At 36.7% G+C, this 20,939-nt stretch overlaps 2 long non-coding RNA genes across 3 annotated transcripts in view; both read right to left on the minus strand.

Annotated features, from left to right (window-relative positions):
- LOC143242668 (uncharacterized) overlaps positions 1-20,939 on the minus strand; it is a 390,035-nt gene that overhangs the window by 17,025 nt on the left and 352,071 nt on the right. The window lies entirely within an intron of this gene.
- LOC143242543 (uncharacterized) lies at positions 1,893-6,259 on the minus strand. 2 transcript variants are annotated; one of them, XR_013022894.1, is made up of 2 exons: positions 5,836-6,259; positions 1,893-2,157 (listed from the first exon to the last, which is right to left on the minus strand). It is a non-coding gene; the product is annotated as an uncharacterized LOC143242543 (long non-coding RNA). The 2 variants fall into 2 exon arrangements; XR_013022895.1 differs by lacking the exon at positions 5,836-6,259 and adding an exon at positions 2,456-2,830.

The following is a 20,939-nucleotide window of genomic DNA, read 5'->3' on the forward strand; positions in this document are numbered from 1 at the left end:
TTTAACCACCTGGCCATATTAAGCCTAATGTACATTTTATAGTTGTTTTGTTTAAGACCAACTAGTTCAGTTGCTTTTCAGTCCCCAAGTGATACAGTAGCGTTTCTTTGGACCCGCAGTGACAGAAAGCGGGCTATGATACCAGAGGGTGGTTGGGTGGGGAGATCACAACTACTCCTCTGTAAGTTTGTAAAACTGTTGAATATAAATCATTATTTGTAATATCCATTATTATAAATTGTATTGAGGTTTGTATGTTAAAATATTTTGTGTTAAGAAAGAAAACTGTGTGTGTCAATCTTGTTGACAAATGTCATAAATTTGATACGTATCGAAATTCAGTTAACTTCTAAATTGAAATTAAATTTTCCGGCTATTTGAAATCGTGACACGTAACACGGCCCGGCATGGCCAAGCGTGTTAAGGCACACGACTCGTAATCCGAGGGTCGCGGGTTCGAATCTCCGTCACACCAAACATGCTCGTCCTTTCAGCCGTGGGTGCGTTATAATGTTAAGGTCAATTCCACTATTCGTCACTAAAAGAGTAGCCCAAGAGTTGGCGGTGGGTAGTGATGAGTAGCTGCCTTCCCTCTAGTCTTACACTGCTAAATTAGGGACGGCTAGCACAGATAGCCCTCGATTAGCTTTGTGCGAAATTTAAAAAAAAAAAAACTGACGCGTAACATACATAACTTGCGTAACATAATATAACGGAGATTTGTCCGAGATAAATTATAATACGTAACAGTACTTCTACTTTGCCTTCCATTTGATCATCACAGAAATTCGATATATTTGGAGATATTCACACCATCAGATTCGAATGTCTCGTTATCAAAAATTTAATGTACCTCACTAACCACGGGTGTAATAATTGCATTTTTTAAAATGTGAGAAACAAGTTATATAATGCTTACATGACATATGATGTCTGTATGATAAATAGTTTTTGTAACACTGCTTAATATACATGTTGAAAGATGATTTTTTTGGGGAGTTAGAAGCTGTTGCACGAACAGGTGTTTTAAATTAATTAAAACAATAAAAGTAGTTGTTATACAAGCTGTAGCTTAGTTAGAATTCTATTACATTTATGTTCGTTCTTTATATTCTTTATATCGATTTAGTCGAAGATAATGAATAGTATTGCACATAAGAAATCAAAAAGCACTTACAAAAAAACAATACAGTATTTGTTCTTCAATTGAAAAAATGACGAAGCTATCGGAAGAAGTGCTAAGAGAGTCTAATCCGGTTTATAACTGAGAAGCTGTAATAATTCCCAACCTTGAAATTTTGCTATAATGTCGTGCAAGTTAGAAAAATTAAAACTTTAACTGAATAGCCTGACTATAATAAATTAATAAAACGTTTTGTTTTGTTTTTGAATTTCGCGCAAAGCTACTCGAGGGTTATCTGCGCTAGCCGTCCCTAATTTAGCAGTGTAAGACTAGAGGGAAGACAGTTAGTCATTACCACCCAATGCCAACTCCTGGGCTACTCTTTTACCAGCGAATAGTGGGATTGACCGTAATATTATAACGCTCCCACGGCTGGTGGTACGGGGATGCGAACCCGCGAACCTCAGATTACGAGTCGAACGCCTTAACACACCTGGCCATGCCGAGCATATTAAAAAACGCACCTGTGACTGACAGGGACCGAACTAGGGAAATGTACATACCAACATGGAAGCACAAACGAAAAGAAAATCTGATTGTTATTCAATATTAGTAATTTACAATTATATTAATGTACACATGTATATATACATACAATTATTATGATGTTAAGAACATATTGCTTTAAATCAAAGTGCAATATATAATTCATCATTTAATATTTAACATATATATCAAGACACATCGATTTTATATTTCACACAAAAAAGTAAACTCCTTACAAATCGTAATGACAATGTAAATCAGAATCTTTTCTTATAGTTTCAGCTTCGTTGCAGGAATAGATGATAGAACTTATTCCAAGAATTCCTATCGTGCGCGATCGACACGTTTTATAATTCTATGTGCACATCTCAGTTTGAGAAATAAATTTGGGAAAACCAAGATTCTCAAAGTCGAGATTAAACATTATAAACCATAATAGACGATCCACGCGATCGATTGACAAATCGGCAGCTATATTCATTTAAAGCCTGAAAGAAAGTGAAAAACAGAACAAGAGAAACATTATTAGTTTAGAAACAGGACAAGAGAAACATTATTAGTTTAAAAACAGAACAAGAGAAACATTGTTAGTTTAAAAACAGGACAAGAGAAACATTATTAGTTTAATCCAGAAGAAGAACAGAATAATTTTATTTTCACAAAATATTTAATCAGTGACTTAACTGGATTTTTTAAAACATCATTACAATAATAATATTCAAATAATGTATTCTTCAGCATTAAACAATTAAACTACAAACATCACTTTCAATCGAAGCAACTTACTGGGGATTCGAAAACGTTAGATCCTGAATAACGCCCCTACTTAATTATTGTATATATACTCTTCAAAAAAAGAAACGCAAAAGGCAAAATGTGAAACATATTGTTAACAAGTTTATTCCGGGTAGTTCTGTATGACATGCGTGAAACTTTGCACATTCATTGCTGAACATCCAAAGTCTGCAAAGGCGAAGTCCACGCTCACTAGTTGAAGTTTAACGTCACTCAACGTCAATAACGAGTATGCCCCCCGTGAGCATCAATAACTGCTTGGCATCTCCTGCCCATGGAAGCGATGAGATGACGAATCACATCCTGTGGAATGTCTGTCCACTCAGCCTGCAAAGCTGCTGCAAGCTGAAGTAGAGTCTGCGGTTGAGGTTGTCGCCGTCGCAGACGTCGATCCAACTCGTCCCAAAGATGTTTGATGGGTATTAAATCTAGTGATCTGGAGGGCCAGGGAAGAACGTTGATGTTGTGGTGTTTCGAGAAGACAGTGGTGAGTCGGGCTGTGTGAGGACGGGCGTTGTCATGTTGAAAAACGTCGTTGACGATGATGGGTTGCACATGGGGCCTAAGAATCTCGTCGACGGTTGTGTACGGTCTGATCGGAAATCCTACGCAGCCCTGGTGTGGTTGAGGCAGTAGACTTTCAGTAAAAAAAATCTCGAAGTCGAAAAATAGATTGAAAGCACCAAACTTCTTAACCGTAATCCCATAATATAATCTAAAAAAAATCTTCCGATTAAAAAAATACACTCACATGTGAAATCTGTAAAATGTCTTTCCAGCAGGGGCGTAGCCAAGGGCAGCGGGGGTTAGCCCCCCATGGACTCAAACTCTTTAGACAAGTTCAGTTGCCACCTGTGAAGTTTCATAAAGATCCGTGATTGCATGGCAGATAATTTCACACACAACAAATGGTCAAACAAAAATTTCTGACTGAACACTCTTTTAATACAGCAAGTTTTGTCAGAACTAGAGAAATACAATCGAATATCTATGAAAGGATCAAACGCCTGTTCGTTATTGCCAGGACATCTACAAAACAGTTTGATTCAACTTTAATATCACGGTGAATGTATAATGAGGCCAGGCCATTCAATCGATCTTCAGTGGTGGTATTTCTCAAATACGTTTTGATTCTTCTGAGAGTTGAAAACGAACGCTCCACTGAGCTCGTTGACACAGGCAAATACTTTCAACAGTCTAGAAATGACTGGGAACATTTCTGCATTGCACATTGCATATGCATCAATAACATTCATTGGTCTGTTGTTCGCAAATAATTTGTACCAAACCCTAAGTTCACCTACTGCAGCTAGTGAAGTGCTGTCAATGTCAGCCTTGTATATATTGACCAACTCTTTAATTTGGTCACATTGTTGTGCTGTAGGGTCTGACCGTTCTGTGGTAGATCCTGATGGTAGTAGACACATGAAGTTTGTAAAGAGAGTTTTGTGACTGGACAGACGGTCACATATTTGTGAAAGAAAGTGATCAACAAATGGTACAAATACAACAATACGAAAGTACTCTTCAGGGCTAGTGGTTTGTGTGTTAGCACGGTACATCTGTCTTTTAGCCTGCCTTGGCATTATGATGTCAATTTGAAGCTCACTACACAGAGTTTGAGCCTCACAGAAAATGTTGTTAAATTCATTCACAGTATTATTTCTGAGTAAACGGATTCAATCTTCCACTATTTCTGCGTGATGCATCGCAGCACCTAAATCAATGTTCTGTTGCTGCAGTAAGTTGCACAGAGGTAAAAAAGGAAAACAATTTAGCAATGGTAAGTAGAGTGATGATGAATTCTGGCTGTGTTACAGAACACAACAATTGCTTGGCTTGCGAGGCAGAATCTTTGTCTTGCCAACCTGATATGGTCTCAAGGGGATCTGCAACTGCATGAATTAATTCCGGAAAGACAATGACTGAGTCATGCCTCTCAACCCACCGGGTGGGGCAGAAACCTTTCAAACTTTTTTTTATCGATTCAGGTGCTTTATTATTCAACAAAAGAGCCAAAACGTGTTTTCGGTTGGGTCTATTGAGAAAGTTTTCAATGCTAGAAATTACTCACATGCAATTTCGCACAGGTATTTCTTTACAAGCATCAGAAATTGCCAAGTTTAGGGAATAAGCACTGTGGTGTACATAGAGTGCAAGTGGGAATTTATCAGTTATGTGTCTCTGGATACCATTGAATTTCCCACTCATAGAGGCAGCACCGTCGTACCCTTGTCCTCGCAGATAAGCCATGTCAATTCCATATTTTGTCAGATTGGTTATGATAACATCAGCCATGTTACTGCCTGTCACATCATAATCAGGTGTAGATTGCAACAGAGTTGTCATTGGCATGCAAATATCTAACACACAGCGAAAACTGTTCAATGCCTAAAATATCTGTTGTTTCATCAGCTAATATTAAGAAACACTTTGCAGCATTAATCCTGTTGACCAAAGCATCAAGAACATGAGTATTACAGGCATTGATAATTTCATTTTGAATTTGAGGACTCAGATACGTAGCATTCTCTTTGTACTCTAAGGCTTGCTGAAAGCTTGACATCAACCTTTGCTCTGCAGCGCAAAATTGCCCGGAAAGTTTCATCATTATTGATAGACTCCTCATCAGTTTCACCAACAAACATTAAACCAGCATCATATTTTTCCCTCAAAGCTAAATCCTGTGAATAATACTGTCAATACAGTATCAATAATAGGCATTAAATATTGCCGGTTCTGTTCAATTTCTTGCTTGTAAATTGCATCAAGCTACAAGTGCACAGATGAACTTGTGTTTACGACCTGTAGAAAATTGTTAGCTTTTTCTTTGCTGTCTTGGTGGTACTGTTTCAATTCATGTGCCTTGAAGTCTTCAACAGCCTTCTTCCAGTTTGTGTATAGAAATTTCACTAGTTGTCCCAATTTATGGCTTCCAGTACCAGCACCATCAGGAGCAAAAAGACAGCAGTACTTGCAGAAAGCACCCTTTGCATATTGACTGCAGAGTAGCCATCTCCACTGTGAAACCCAACAATGCTGAAAACGCAACTTTCTTGGACCACATTGGGGGAAAACATAATCACTCCCTGGCTTTCAGGCATTCTCAAAGAGGCATTTTTTTTTTGTTTCAGCGTTTATCTAAAAGAGAGAGAAAGACATAGTTCTAATTAAGTTATTTTGCGGAAAGTTTGTTAAGAGAGTACAATAACCTCGAAGAGAAAGACCTAGCGCTGTACTTCACAGAGCAGATCTAACATCCTGTGGCTGTAGGTCTACAATCACTAGCAGCAATGGATATTCAGTCTAAAACTGATGAGAATGTCAGCATGATTTTAATACAAAATTAATATAATGAGGAGTCGACTTACCTGTTTACCAATGCTGACATAATCAGAAATGTAATTTCCAATGTCCCAGACTGGACCTGAGGTGGTAGTGGCAGCACTGGTAGAAGGCCACAGTGATGACTCTGACAATTCAGTTGACAATTCTGATTCAACCTGATTGGCTGCAGCAGATTGATCAGTTCAGCCTCATGAATGGGTTTAAAGAAACCATGCAGTGTCTTTTGCTTTTTCAGGCTTGACATAGTGAATGATTGTTTATCGCAACTTCTGTTTGTCAACGTCACATTCACAGTACCATTGGCGCCATCTATAGTGAATGATTCACTATAGGTGGCGCCAATGGTACTAGGTTAGTGCCATGGTGCTGCCAGCCTGCCACGGTGCCACCCACTGTTTATTTGTGAAGTTAATTCTTGAAATCCAGGGAATCTGAACACACACTGTCCATGATATTTGAATACATATTATAGACACTATACATATATTTTGCAGTCTCCTGAGTGATTCTATATTTTATATGTTGATGACAGGACTGTAAGCCTACTTTGCTGGGTCTGATAACTTTAAGTTATATATTATATATATAGGCCTATATAATTATTTATGATTAAAAACATAATACAAACACCTCAGTGTGCCATTCTGAAATTTACCCCAAAGGTGGTCTCAGAATACATAATTCAGGCTTTTCTTTTATGTTTTTATTTTAAAATTTCCCGGGGGCATGCCCCCGGACTCTCCTAGCATGACGCCCCCCCTCTCAATGGCTATTTCTGGCCACGCCCCTGCTTTCCATGAACCTATTCATAGAAAGAAAGAAGACTGGTTCGCCTATGGTGTTTCTAAATGCTGCTTACCTTTGGATTCATGCTCGAATAAAGCAAATTAAATTAATTGGAAGTGAAGAAATAATGTTGGAAGTGAAGAAAGAATAGTAACAAGAAGGACAACTGACCTGAGAGGTCAAAATCTAATTATATTATGAGAAAGCAAGAAGAATATGGAAACGATGAAACCTCTAAAACCACTTCTGCTATATACAGCTGTATAGTTTTTCAAACTTCGTGTATTTCAAATCTGAAAAATAAAATTATGAATAATAGATTTATGAAGTTTATTTCTACTAATCAGCGCTTTCTGGAACATAATATTTCAAAATTTGGCGCGACGCTAAGAGGGATTGGGCTTTCGTGAACAGGAGGGGTCTTAACTCACTAAAAGCGCTTCTTTTCTTTAATTGTGTGTTTATGTTTTTCTTATATCAAAGCCGCATTGAGCTATCTGCCGTGTCTACCAACAGGAATTGAACCCCTGATTTTAGCATTGTAAATCCGCAGATTTACAGCTGTCCCAGAGGGGGTATTTTCTCTTTAAATTTACCTACAATGAACGACAACAGGGCCAGTGTTATTATTTATATAGCGCCGAGCTTCCAATAGATACTACAGCATTACGTTTACGTCTTCTGGAACTCCATAAGCTGCTCACGTTCTGTACCAGAGATGAGTTATTTCTCGAAACAAGTTTCTCTAAGACAGACAATTAAACCAGTACTTATATAAGTTATTTACAATGATATATCGTATAAACAACTGAAATTATACGCACCCTTGACAGAAGTTTAGTCAGGCAGTAGTCTAATAGAAAACAAGTAATATTACAGTTAAAAAGAACTAGAGTGCTTAAATTTTCTTTTTATTACAGAAACAACATAATATTTATCGCGTTTGAAAGGATAAATCATTCTGAAACCTTCCTTTAACAGTGTAGAGAAAACACTAAGCAACTCTTTACTTCCCCTATTTGTCTCTGTGACCTCTTCAGATTAAAGACTCATATTACTAAAGATTTAGCGTAAATAGTTCATTTTGTTGTTTAGTCCATCTTCAACCGATTTTTCTAAACGAACTTTTTTTTTTTTTTGCTAATTGTTCTGTATTTTGGCTACAATTATTTCTTTGTCACTAACTTCTATTGTCGTTAGTAAACAAGCTTAGCATGGCCTGGTGGTTCGAACATAATCGTTAGTAAACAGGCTTAGCATGGCCTGGTGGTTAAAGAATAATTGTTCGTAGACAGGCTTAGCATGGCCTGGTAATTAAAGCATAATCGTTAATAAACAGGCTTAGCATGGCCTGGTGGTCAGAGCGCTCCACTCGCAATGTGAGGCTTGAGAATTCGAATACTGTCTTCAAAAGTCCTCACCTTTTGAGCCGTGACAATCAATCCTACTTTTCTTTGGTAAAAGTAGCCCAAGAATCGGCGGTGATGGTGGTGTTGACTGGTTGCTTTCCTTTAATCCATCGATACCAAATCAGAAACGGCTAGCACATGTAGTCCTTGAGAAGCATTGCGCGAAATTCATAACAATCCTCACAAACAAATATACCAAATCGACTTCGACTGAAAATATCGTTATCAAAAGGTAATTGTTTGTTTTTGAATTTCGCGCAAAGCTACACGAGAGCTATCTGCGCTAGCCATCCCACATTTAGCAGTGTAAGACTAGAGGGAAGGCAGCTAGTCATCACCACCTACTGCCAACTTTTGGGCTACTCTTTTACCAACGAATAGTGAGATTGACCGTCTGTAAAGCGCCCCACGGCTAAAGGGCGACCATGTTTGGTGCGACCGGGATTCGAACCCGCGACTTTCAGATCACGAGTCGAACGCCTTAACCCACCTGGTCATGCCGGGCAAGAGGAAGTAATTCCACACATCTCATTATTTATAGATTTTGCTTGTTTTATATGTATTATGTTCAGAGGTTATTAATGAATTTTTTCGGAGTAGAACGACAATCGTTAACAAACAAAATCTTTGACGAATGTCTAATAGAAAGCTATGAATTAGCACAGAATAAATGATTCACATTTTAACGGCTCGGTATAGTTACGTGATTAAGGCGCTCGACTCGTAATCTGAAGGTTGCGGGTTCGAATTCCCGTCACACCAAACATGTTTGCCTTTTCAGCCGTGCAGGCGTTATAATGTGACGGTCAATCTCACTATTCGTTGATAAAAGAGTAGTCCAAGAGTTGGCAGTGGATGGTGATGACTAGCTGCCTATCCTCTAGTCTTACACTGCTAAATTAGTGACGGCTAGCACAGATAGCCCTCGAGTAGCTTTGCACGAAATTAAAAAACAAACAAACAAATTTTAACTAAATGTTTTAGATATTAATGATCGACTTTAACTCTCCTAATAATAAAAAAAAACATATTACAAGATACCTCATACTTGTTTTTAACGACATGTATTGGTATTTTCAATTTTAAAAACGTATTTTTACAATACGTGGGCTGAATAGCCAGGTCATAAACTCCTAGGGTTCAGGTATGGCCATTGCTAAATTTACATTACTAACCAAGTAAAAGATAAATAGTCAGCAGAAACTGCCGCCACAAGAAATTTGTTCAGCACTGACTGTCACTCGCTTTCTGAATGTGCGGAATGTATTCTCTGACGTTGTGACCTAGGCAACACTTAATTCGCTCCCAGTTAATAATTGTTTGTTTAACGTTGCGCAAAGCTACACGAGGGCTATCTGCGCTAGCCGTCCCTAATTTTGCAGTGCAAAACTAGATGGAAGGCAGATAGTCATCACCACCCACCACCAACTCTTGGTCTACTCTTTTACGAAAGAATAGTGGGCTTGACCGTAACATTATAACGCACCCACGGCTGAAAGGACGAGCATGTTTGGTGTGACGGAGATTCGAACCCGTGACCCTCGGATTACGAGTCGTGTGCTTTAACCACCTGGCCAAGCCAGGCCCGCTCCGAGATAATAGAGTATATATATTTAACAATTAATTATAAACATAAATTTACCTGCAGATTATACAACCGAAATATCGAGATAGTGTTGTGTTCTTCAACTTGTCTTTTGTGCAAGGATACCTGGAAATCACCAAACACGCGATGGCATTTGACAGTGTTTTTTGAGAAATATGGCGCACACTGTGGCTGTTGGGAAATGAGAAGTTTGTTACCATTGTTTATATTTTAGCTTTCGAGAAGCTAATAGCTTTCCTCTACTGGACACGTAGTTTTTTAGTTTCTTACTTTAATCAAGTTTAAGACATCAATTATCCTGAAGAGATACACAAATAGCGCTATATATATACACTCTAACACTTGAAGAAGTGCTTTTGTCGTGCTTAATTTGTTAGTTACAGAACTGGAGATATTTATCTCATAATCTACTATAAAATACATGGTGTTTTAGCAAAGATAGATTTTAATACGGGTGTATATAATATTAACGTATAGTTAATCACATATGAAATGTGTACGTATACGTATGCATTACAGTCTATATTTAATCTCACATTGTACGTTTATTCTTTGACCATAAAACTACACTATGAGCTGTTTGCACTCTGTCCACCAGGTGGAATCAAAGTACGGATTTTAGCGTTCTAACTCCATAAACGTATCGCTGATCCAACGAGGACGTCTTAAGTGAACGTATAAGTCCGTAGGTTAATTTATTCCTATATGTAAGGAATTCATAATTATATAAACATTAAACGACTTCAAAATAGAAGAATAACCGTATTGAAAAAATACACAAATATACGATCATTAAAAGTCCACTTAGGCTGATTAAATTATTTTAGAATCCATTTCACAAGCTGAACTAACTTAGAATGCCGTGTAACAAGTTATTCTCCATATTTCTATCAAACTGTTAAATTCATTTTAAATATCAACCAGTTTCAAAATGAGTATTGTTATAGATTTTTAATGGTACATTATGATAATAAAATGAATTAAATATGTTAAAATAATTCACCCAAAAGTTCAAAGAATACAGGTATTTCATTCATAGTTAAATACTTATTTTAGTGTTGGCCTTTTGTATACTTTGTATTGTACCTCAGTGTTATTACTATATCCTACTTGAGTTAGAGCAATGAAGTTTTATTAAATCTGTAGCAGATTAGGTTAGAAAAACTACTTTCTTTCCCAAGAAATATTTAAGATACATATATAATACAGACCCATAATGAAGCAACAGTTCCATTACTTAGTAAATTTATCTAAAACCCATATTGAGTTACATTGTCCTTTATGAGCAGAAATATATCAAACAGCTTTACAACTTTCAACAAGAAACATATTGAAACATGTTTAGAATCAGAAAGAATAATCAGGTTTGTTATTCTTCTGAGAACAAAAATATAAGAGAGTGTTACTTAGGAAATATGACTGGTTAATTAGTGTTCATTAATTTTAGCTTAAAGAGACCCACAAAACATTTGCAATAAAATTAATATAATTATTGTAACAGTACTTCTTTAAATACTAGAGTAATACAAAAGAACTCTTATCACATACACCAAAATTCTAAGTCCACTTGTCTTAGGCCGGACATTTGTTAATCATTTATTCTACATACATCCTTTCTGCTGTAAAGAAATAAATTACCACTGTAATTTATGTATATTTTTTGGTTTAATTTAGTTAGGGCTGAACTTTACCATACTCAAAACAATAAATAAACTTACCATGTTATTGTATGACTTATTAATGTTAGACCTTTTTAAAACTTTGATAAGCTTTTAATATGTGTTACTTCAAAATGTTGACTGAAGTATATTTACACCTGCCTTTTGTTTATATCTTTTAAAATGAAGTGCACATAAAGTTTCACAACAGTATTATTATAAGATAATTTAATGTTACTTAATACATTTTGTTAGAATATTTGTTTTATGTGGAAATAAATGCAAGTTAAACATCTGTGCAATGTGGCTAACTGTATTTGTATTTGTTGTGTTAAGATGTGTCTCATTTTAACATTTAGAAATTTATATTATTAATAAAGTTTTTTTTTAACTGTAATGTTAGTGCAACTTACGAGGTCTGTTCAAAAAATACGCGGACTGACGTCATAAAACAAAATGTACTTTATTTAGAAGTTACAGGTCTGGGGCCCCTTCAAAGTACTCTCCTCCCCAACGCACACATTTATCCCAACGGTGTTTCCACTTGTTGAAACAGTCCTGGTACGCTTCTTTTGTAATGTCCTCCAGCTCCTTCGTCGCATTTGCCTTAATCTCGGGAATCGTCTCAAATCTTCTTCCTTTCAAGGGTCTTTTGAGTTTGGGGAACAAGAAAAAATCGCAAGGAGCAAGGTCAGGTGAGTAGTGGGGGTGGGGAGGAACAGTGATCGAGTGTTTGGCCAAAAACTCACGAGTTCTGAGGGCTGAATTTCGCAGCAACGCGGTGCATCTTCAATTTTTCGGTCAAAATCTCGTAACAAAATCCAACTGATATCCCACACTCTTCAGCAAGCTCCCTGACAGTCAGACGTCGATTTTCCCGCACCAGGGTGTTGATTTTGTCGACGTGTGGGTCGTCAGTTGACGTGGAAGGACGTCCAGGACGCTCATCATCTTCAATGGACTGTCGACCATCCTTAGAACGTTCATGCCACTTGAAACATGCCGTACGCTTCATAGCAACATCACCGTAAGCCGTGTTAAGCATAGCAAAAGTTTCAGTCGCAGATTTTTCAAGTTTAACACAAAATTTCACAGCAAGTCGTTGCTCCTTCAGGTCATTCATTCATTCATATCGCACTTCACTTAAAACCGCGTAGCTAATACACAAATGAAGATATCTGCAATCGGGAAATGGCGTCGTAATCAGCTGATCTGTGCGAACCTAGCGACACCAAGCGGATTCCCCTGGAACCAACTGGAGCCGCGCAATTCAAACAGTCCGCGTATTTTTTGAACAGCCCTCGTATAGCAGTTTAAATATATTATAAGAATTTTGATATTGTATTCAAACTCAGGATTTTATAGTTGAAAGTGATTGATAATTTGTTTTATTCTCAGAATTACACTTTCATGTAGTTGTAAAGTTATATACTTTAATATTAGTAAGACAGTAGTAAATTGCTTTTGTCAATGTTTTGAAAAATATTTTAGTTGGTATTTCTCAAGTTGAATTGATTTTGTTTGTGTTCTGGATGGAATTAACTAGTGTATTGATATTTTCAAATACATATTTCACAGATGAGAATGAGTTTTCAATGTTGTAGTGTGGTTAGAAGATGAAGAAATAAGGTTTTATAAGATTGAAGACAGAAAAGAGTTAAGAAATATTAAATCATTCAAACTGGGAAAGTGTGCCTAAACAAGTGTGTACATGTTTGTATGTATATTAATTGATAGGTACTTATATCTTTAATTTTAGGAACTGCTCTGGTAGTTTGTTTTCTAGCAAGTAATATTGAGATGCTATTTCAAAGACACATGTTTTTCTGTTGAAGGTTGTGGAATAAATGAACTTATCAAGTTCATCCTAAAATCATTGATAGTTACTCTTTGTTTTATAAATACAATTTTTAAGCTATTTTTGCATCCTGAATTTGTTGACTACAAAATCACATAAAGCTTTAAACAGAAACACTGTCAGTGATGCAGTTATTTCCTTTTTTTACTGTTTAGGTTTCCTGTGTAGATTACACTGTATATATGAAAACTGTGAGGTCATTCAATAAGTAATATCATTTTTAACACTAAGATTTAAAAGGAAGAAAAATAACTTAAATAACAACTTTAATCAATTACATATTTTTCATCTCTTCTCAATAACAGTCTGGAAATGTATCAAAATATTTTCAATATCACACTTATAAAAATCAAGTTGTTTTGAGATATAAAAGGTACAAGGATTACTTTTTAACAAATCATAGAAGTAAACTGTTTTTCATTCAGATGACGTGTCAAGTTTTTGAAAAGATTATAATCTGAAGGAGCAAGATCAGGAGAATAAGGAGAATGGAGAAGTTTCTTCCAGCTAAGCTGTTCAATTTTTTTAAAAGTGACCCTAGCGATGTTAGGATGTGCATTGTTATGGTGGAAAACAACTCCTTTCTGATTTACCAAAGCAGGTATCTTTTTATTTATTTTTTAGTGCAGCATTCAGTTAATCCAGTTCATGTTCTCAGTTGCTTGTCTTCGTGAGATACATTAATTCAGGTGACATCAAAGACGAATTCTTATTCTGTAGTGCACTTGAAACCACAACAAAAGCTGATGATGTCATGGAAAAGTTTCAACTTTTTTCAAGACGAAGATCTTCAATGGGAAAACGTGTGTGGGGTTTATACGGATGGGGCACCGGCTATGCTGGGATCGAAATCAGGATTCCAGTCGAGAGTGAAGAAGCTAGCACCTCAAGCACTGCATGATTCACCGATATGCTCTCGCCAGTAAGACTCTCCCTGCCTCTCTGCAGGAAGTGCTTGAATCTGTAATCAAAATTGTAAATTATGTGAAGACTCAAGCACTCAACACTCGCCTATTCAAAGAACTATGCAAAGACATGAATGCTGACCACGAAGTCCTTCTCTTCTACACAGCAGTACGTTGGTTTTCGAAAGGAAACGTTATTAATCGTGTCTTTGAAATGAAAGATGAAATAAAGCTATTCCTGAAGACTCAAGAAAGGAAAGATCTTGTAGCTCACTTCGAAGATGAAGCATGGAATAAAAGGGTTGCGTACCTAGCCGACATTTTGACCAGCTGAACAAGCTCAATTTGAAGCTTCAAGGAAGGGAAACACATGTTCTCCTTTTTCAAGATAGTCTTCGGGCCTTTGTTTCCAAACCGCAGAAATGGCGTCGGAAAACCAATTTTGGAAACATCGCTATGTTTGAAAAACTTTGTGGAGTGACGGATGAGTCTCAGATCCAACTGGATCAGTTCCTCAAGGATGAGATTACCGAACATCTTCAGTCTCTAGAAAAGGAAGTCGAGCGTTACTTCCCTGAGCTATCACAGGAACAGGAGGCCCTGGTAAGGAACCCATTTTGTACTGAACTTGATGTATCCAGCATCCCAGATGATATCCAAGATGAATTTCTGGATCTAAGGAACGACTCTTCAGCTCGTGATCTCTTCAAGGTGAAATCCGTGACTCAGTTCTGGTGCGCTATGTATCAGTCATACTCCAAAGTCAGCATGATAGCTTTACGTGTCCTTGTTCCATTTGCTTCTACCTACTTGTGTGAGGCAGGATTTTCCACTCTTGTCAATATAAAACAAAGAATAGGAACAGATTGGATGTTGGAGATGACATGAGACTGGCTCTAACAAACGCTCGGCCACGAATTTCAAAGCTTGCTGCTGAAATGCAACATCAGGCATTTCACTAGCTGGGTTGGATAGCTGTTCAAACCCATGTTAATATTATTTTAAGAAATATATGTTCTTTGTGTGAATTCAGGTTGGACCAATGTGATTTAATTTGCTAATGAATAATTACAGAATTTTAAAATATTTTTTAGATGTTTCTTTCCCTCTCCTTCACAGAAAATAAAAGAAAAATTAAGCTGCTAATAGTAAGCCCTAAGTAGGGGGTCACATGGGTTTCAAACTTTTAGGTAAGGGGTCGCGAGTGCCAAAAGGTTGGGAACCCTGGTCTAGTTGATTTGCGCCAGAAAACACCAAACCAACCAACCAACATCCATCATTTGTATGGAAGTTTCAGTTGTTTGCTGTTAAACGCAAAGGTGCATAGTGGTCTCCATGTGCTGTGCCTACAACAACTATCGGAATGCAGTATTTAGTGTTGTAAGCTTACAGGCACATTTCACAATGAATGCTGAAGATTCGAAACAACAACAAAAGACGAAAAGTACAACTTTTGATTTTGATCCTTCTAGCTTTAAAACCTTCTCCTTTTACAAGAATGAACTATAAACTTTCTTTCCTGAAAAAGACAATTTTTAATTAATCGTCTAAAGCTTACCTTACGAACAACCTTTATACAGTTAATTTTATTTTACTTCATGCCGTAATATGATATTTTCAAACTAACATGTAGCAGTGAAACTTTTCAATCCGAACACTTAAATAAATATTTCAGTTACATTTTCCAAGCTGCTAAATGAACAGAACAGCCCCTCAAAAAATAAATATTCCATTAAGATAATACAACAACCCAATTTCCTCTCAGGTTCGAGAGAATATTAAAGAAACCAGTTTAATATTGAATAAAAATGATATTATGAGACAATATATAGTTCTTTCAGATATGGTGATATTATATTGTTTCGAAATTCCGTGTCATAATGATTTATACATGCTGTTAAAAACGCAATAAAATCTTTAGCCTACAACTACTTGTCTTATTGAGACTTGCCCTAAGAAGAGCCTTTCTAATCACGACAAACGAAACTGAAACCTTCAATATGAACAGTTCTAACATAGATTTATATTCATTCGGATTGGAATTTTCGTACATTAAAAATCTTACTGAGAATTTTTATAGTATATCTCTGCACGTTATTCGCACTTGTATATATATATGTATATACATACATGATAAACCAAGAATTAATTATCATCGTGTCCTAAACACAGCCGAAGAAATTTATCCACCAGTGTTCGCTATAAAAAAGAACTATTTTGCTAAAAAGCAAAACACTATATCTTAGCGTGACGTTATAACATGTAAAGAATATTAAAGTGGAAACAGCCTCAACGTATTTTATCTTTATATAGCTGATTATTAATTTAACTTTTTTTTTTATTTTGAGGGTGAAGGAAGTAAATTGTGTTCTCCTTAATACAGGTCTGTTCTTTTTTCTGTTCCCTAGAGGACTCGGCTATTCTATGTTTTATTAGTTTCAATCATGTTGTTGTTGTTTGTTGTTTTTAATTAAGCACAAAGCTACACAATCTGTGCTCTGCCCATCACGTGTATCGAAACCCGGTTTTTAGCGTTGTAAGTCCGCACACATATCGCTGAGCCACAGTTTGAATCATAATAAACATTTTTAACAGGTTCTTAATACTTGATTAAACACAGTCTAAACTGTAACGTGTCGTAATAACGTACTTTAAATGCTGTCTCCCGCTAGTACAGCGGTAATTTTACGGATTTACACCGCTAAAATCAGGGGTTCGATTCCCTCGGTGGACTGAGCAGATAGCCCGATGTGCCTTTTCTATAAGAAAACACACACACACACTCCAGATGCCACGCTTCTGTAAAATCATGCTGTTGAAGTTTATAATGAGTTTTCATCTTTCACAAGACATTATTAAAGGTGAATTTTCAACAAATTTAATAATTACCTTAGAAAATGTACTTTGGTTAGGTATAATTTCTGTATGGTTGCCATATTTTTAACACTTTAGTTTTGAGTAAAAATGAAACAAACTATGCAGGTCCTCGATCTCAAGTTAATCTCGGTCGTTCGGCTGTTTCCGTAACGTTTTACAACTATGACGTAATAGTTGCCAAATACGCTTCGTTGCGCGCCGACCATTGTGTTCCTTTTAGTGCTGGTGTTTTATGTAAATCTATCGATGCTTTTTTCGGATTACATACTTTGCGAGACTATTTTTTGTCTTGATATTGCTACTTTATGTTTGTTTTAAGATAACATAGTTTACTGCGTTGCTTATGGTTGTGAAAACGGTTCGACATCGGGCAAAAGCTTCTTTTCGTTTCCGTGCAAGGGAAAGGAACCGGCAAGGTGGCGACAGTGGGTGCGGATGGTCAATAGGAAGAACTGGACTCCTTCACACCATGCAAAGCTTGAGACGGAAAAAAAAAACATCTGCAGTCGACAGGATCGTCCCCACCATCATTCCTTGTGTAGAGCTGAGGACTGATCTCAGTCTGCTGCATACAGGTTCCACCTCTCTGAAGCCATCCCTTGCCATCATGAAAAGAACAAACTTAAAGGTATGTGTGCAGCATAAAGCGATAAACAATAATTAGTATAATATAATAATTTAAAAAGTACAAGTTTTTGAAGAATGTAACTAGACATACACATTTCACATTCATGAGCGTGTTTTGCATTTGTGGCACCTGTAAGTCAGTGAGACCTTGATTTCCTAGTCTAGACAGTGGACAAATCTATCCCAAATAGAGTATATTCCAAGTTTAAAAGCTGGTAGATCATTCTGTAGATGTTTTTGTATCATTTTTAAACATGGAAAAGTTTGAAGAATTCCATTTTCCAAATTTAACATTTCAAGATAAGTTAACTATTCAGACTGCTACATCTAGTTTGATTTTATAGACAGAATTATGACGTATAATTGAAATTCATTTTGTTACGAGTCATAAATACCCGGTACCATGAGTGTGGAAGAGCTGAATATTAGTTACCATAGTCGGCAAAGTATAAACAAATAAAACCCAGTCTGTAATACCAATAATTTATAAACACCAGACAAGTTTCGAGATGTTTAAAATTGCACGTGAAATAATACAGACCATATTTGTTGTTATGACTTATGCTTACCACTCTTACACTGGAGATATGACCGTCTCGCAACCGGCCTGGGCGCTATTAGTATCACTCACAGTTCCGCTACTCTCGCTCGTGGAACTGTCCTCACCACGAGAATTTGTCAGATCTGTGTCAAAAGTAACTGCTCTAGATTCGTTCAGAGTAGGCTCGAATTGATATGGTGCTACTCGACTCTGTTAAGAACACAAAGTCAAAACAGACTCCGCCTCTGTTTCTCCGTACGCACTGGCCAGGTTTATTTACATTCAACGCGCTGACGTTGGCGGTTTGTTTGGTAACTATTACGTCACAGTACTTTTCCTAGTGGCAAACGTAAAACCTAAAACGTTCGGATTGCCGCTCGGAAAGGGCTATTTCTGCACCAAGTTTTATGTTTCATTTATTAACACATATTTTTATAAAAAATGTGAACCTGCAAAATTAATCAGTATGAGTAGTTCTTTTGACTGCAAAGTTTTCTTTTTTCTGTAAAATTCACCTTTAAGGTAGGTTGGAAAACATTCAGGCACTCAGACTGAGGTTTCATTCTTCAAAATAAATTACGTCTACAATAATAGTTGAACTATACAATTACTGTTTATGTATTCCCTAAGTAAGGTATATCTATTATTGCTCTATTGTTACTTTTATTAACAGTTTGATAAACTGTTTAACATATTTTATTAATTTTTATTTCTTTTACCTTTGTACTTTATTTATAAATATTAGTTTATGTTCTAAGCTTAGTATATGAATTTTAGACTAACATGAATTTTCTAAGCTGACTGAGCCTGGCGAGATATTACTCGGATTATGGCTAACAATATTGTTATAAATATTGAATTCGGGACAAGAAAAATGTATTGATATTAATTAAAGTTAATATTAGTGAAGCGATTGTAAAAGTGATTAATATACGAACTTAGGAGAAACGCACATTTCTCAAGCTGCACGAACGTCGTAAAGTAATATTTGAATTACGGCCAAAAATATCGTTATAAGTTTTGAATTAGTGACATATGAAAATTGTGTTAATATTTATTAAAGTTAATATTAATGTAGCGGAATTTTACGTGAAAAAGCTTATTGTTACGTCAGTTATAAAAACAAAGGATTCGAGTTAACAAATGTTTAGAAGTTATGATGAAACGATTCTTTCGAGCTGGAAAGTTCTGGATTTATACAGATAGGAGAAGAGGCAGGATGAGTTAAAATCTAGAAGCAAACTACCTACTCCTCCAGCTCCAAACTCGTACAAGTTGGATGTTTTTGTCTTTCATTTGTTTGTTTCACAATTTTGTGCATAACTACATATAACCGTTCCTACTTTTAATTGATAGACCAGAGGGTATACACTTGTACTATTGTTATATGATCAAAGAGTGAGATTTGACTGTTCCTCTTATAACGCAACAGCAGCTTCAAATTACTGTTTATGCCTTTGCAGTAAGGGAGGTGAATCTTAAATCTTCAGATTTTCTTTCCGTTCATGCGAATTACTAAGCCACACCTGGTCCTGTTTGTAAGATGAAGGTTCCTGTTTCAAACATGAAGACAAATAAATTCAAAACAACTTTAATAAGACTTTGTTTTTCCTTCAGTAGTGATTTGGGAATTAAGTTAATCCATATTTTTGGTTCTGAACAACCTAAGAACGAGTAACGCTATGTGCTTAAGTAACTAACACAGCTTGCCCATCTTGTACTCTTTCTTTAACATCACGTTTTAACTGTATAATCTGTTATTATGGTCAAGTGTTAGCTTGGTAGTTATTATTTGTTGTACTCGTATATAGGATTTTCAAGATGTCTGGTTTAATGCTAGATAAATAATTAACTTCGTTGTGCGTAAACAACAGAGTTTTACAACCCTTAATCTCAAACATCTGCGTATAGATAAGGTTTCGAGAACGTTCTGACGTCAAGAGGTTTATATGGAAATTATTAATGTTCCGTTCTCAGCTACATCCGGTTACGTCACCTTCGGGATAGGACCACCACTGCGACGTCTACTGCCTCAACCATACCAGGGCTGCGTAGGATTTCCGATCAGACCGTACGCAATCGTCGACGAGATTCTTAGGCCCCATGTGCAACCCATCATCGTCAACGACGTTTTTCAACATGACAACGCCCGTCCTCACACAGCCCGATTCACCACTGTCTTCTTGAGACACCACAACATCAACGTTTTTCCCTGGCCCTCCAGATCACCAGATTTAAACCCCATCGAACATCTTTGGGACGAGTTGGATCGACGTCTGCAACGGCGACAACCTCAACTGCAGACTCTACCTCAGCCTGCAGCAGCTTTGCAGGCTGAGTGGACAGCCATTCCACAAGATGTGATTCGTAATCACATCGCTTCCATGGGCAGGAGATGCGAAGCAGTTATTGATGCTCACGGGGGGCATACTCGTTATTGACGTTAAACTTCAACTAGTGAGTGTGACTTCGCCTTTGCAGACTTTGGATGTTCAGCAGTGAATGTGCCAAGTTTCACACATGTCATACAGAACTACCCGGAATAAACTTGTTAACAATTTGTCTCAAATTTTGCCTTTTGCGTTTCTTTTTTTTTGAAGAGTATATATATGTGGGTTTGAACGTTTCTGGAACTTTTACTGGGTATTCGTTAATGTCTGATTACCGCCAAATAATCAAAAATCAAATTCATATCACCTAATTTGTCACGTAAGGCATATTGGTGCTTCACCCCCATTTGTGGAAACTCTTTATGAGAACGGTGACACTGGTTTCTCCATTATCAAGGATTCCAAATCTAATGAATATAACGTATGATCATCAAACGTTTCATTGCTGAAGAGTCAATGAACAAACTTGA

The sequence above is a fragment of the Tachypleus tridentatus genome, unplaced genomic scaffold (genome assembly GCF_004210375.1).
Source record: "Tachypleus tridentatus isolate NWPU-2018 unplaced genomic scaffold, ASM421037v1 Hic_cluster_2, whole genome shotgun sequence".
In the NCBI taxonomy this organism is placed as follows: Eukaryota; Metazoa; Arthropoda; class Merostomata; order Xiphosura; family Limulidae; genus Tachypleus; species Tachypleus tridentatus.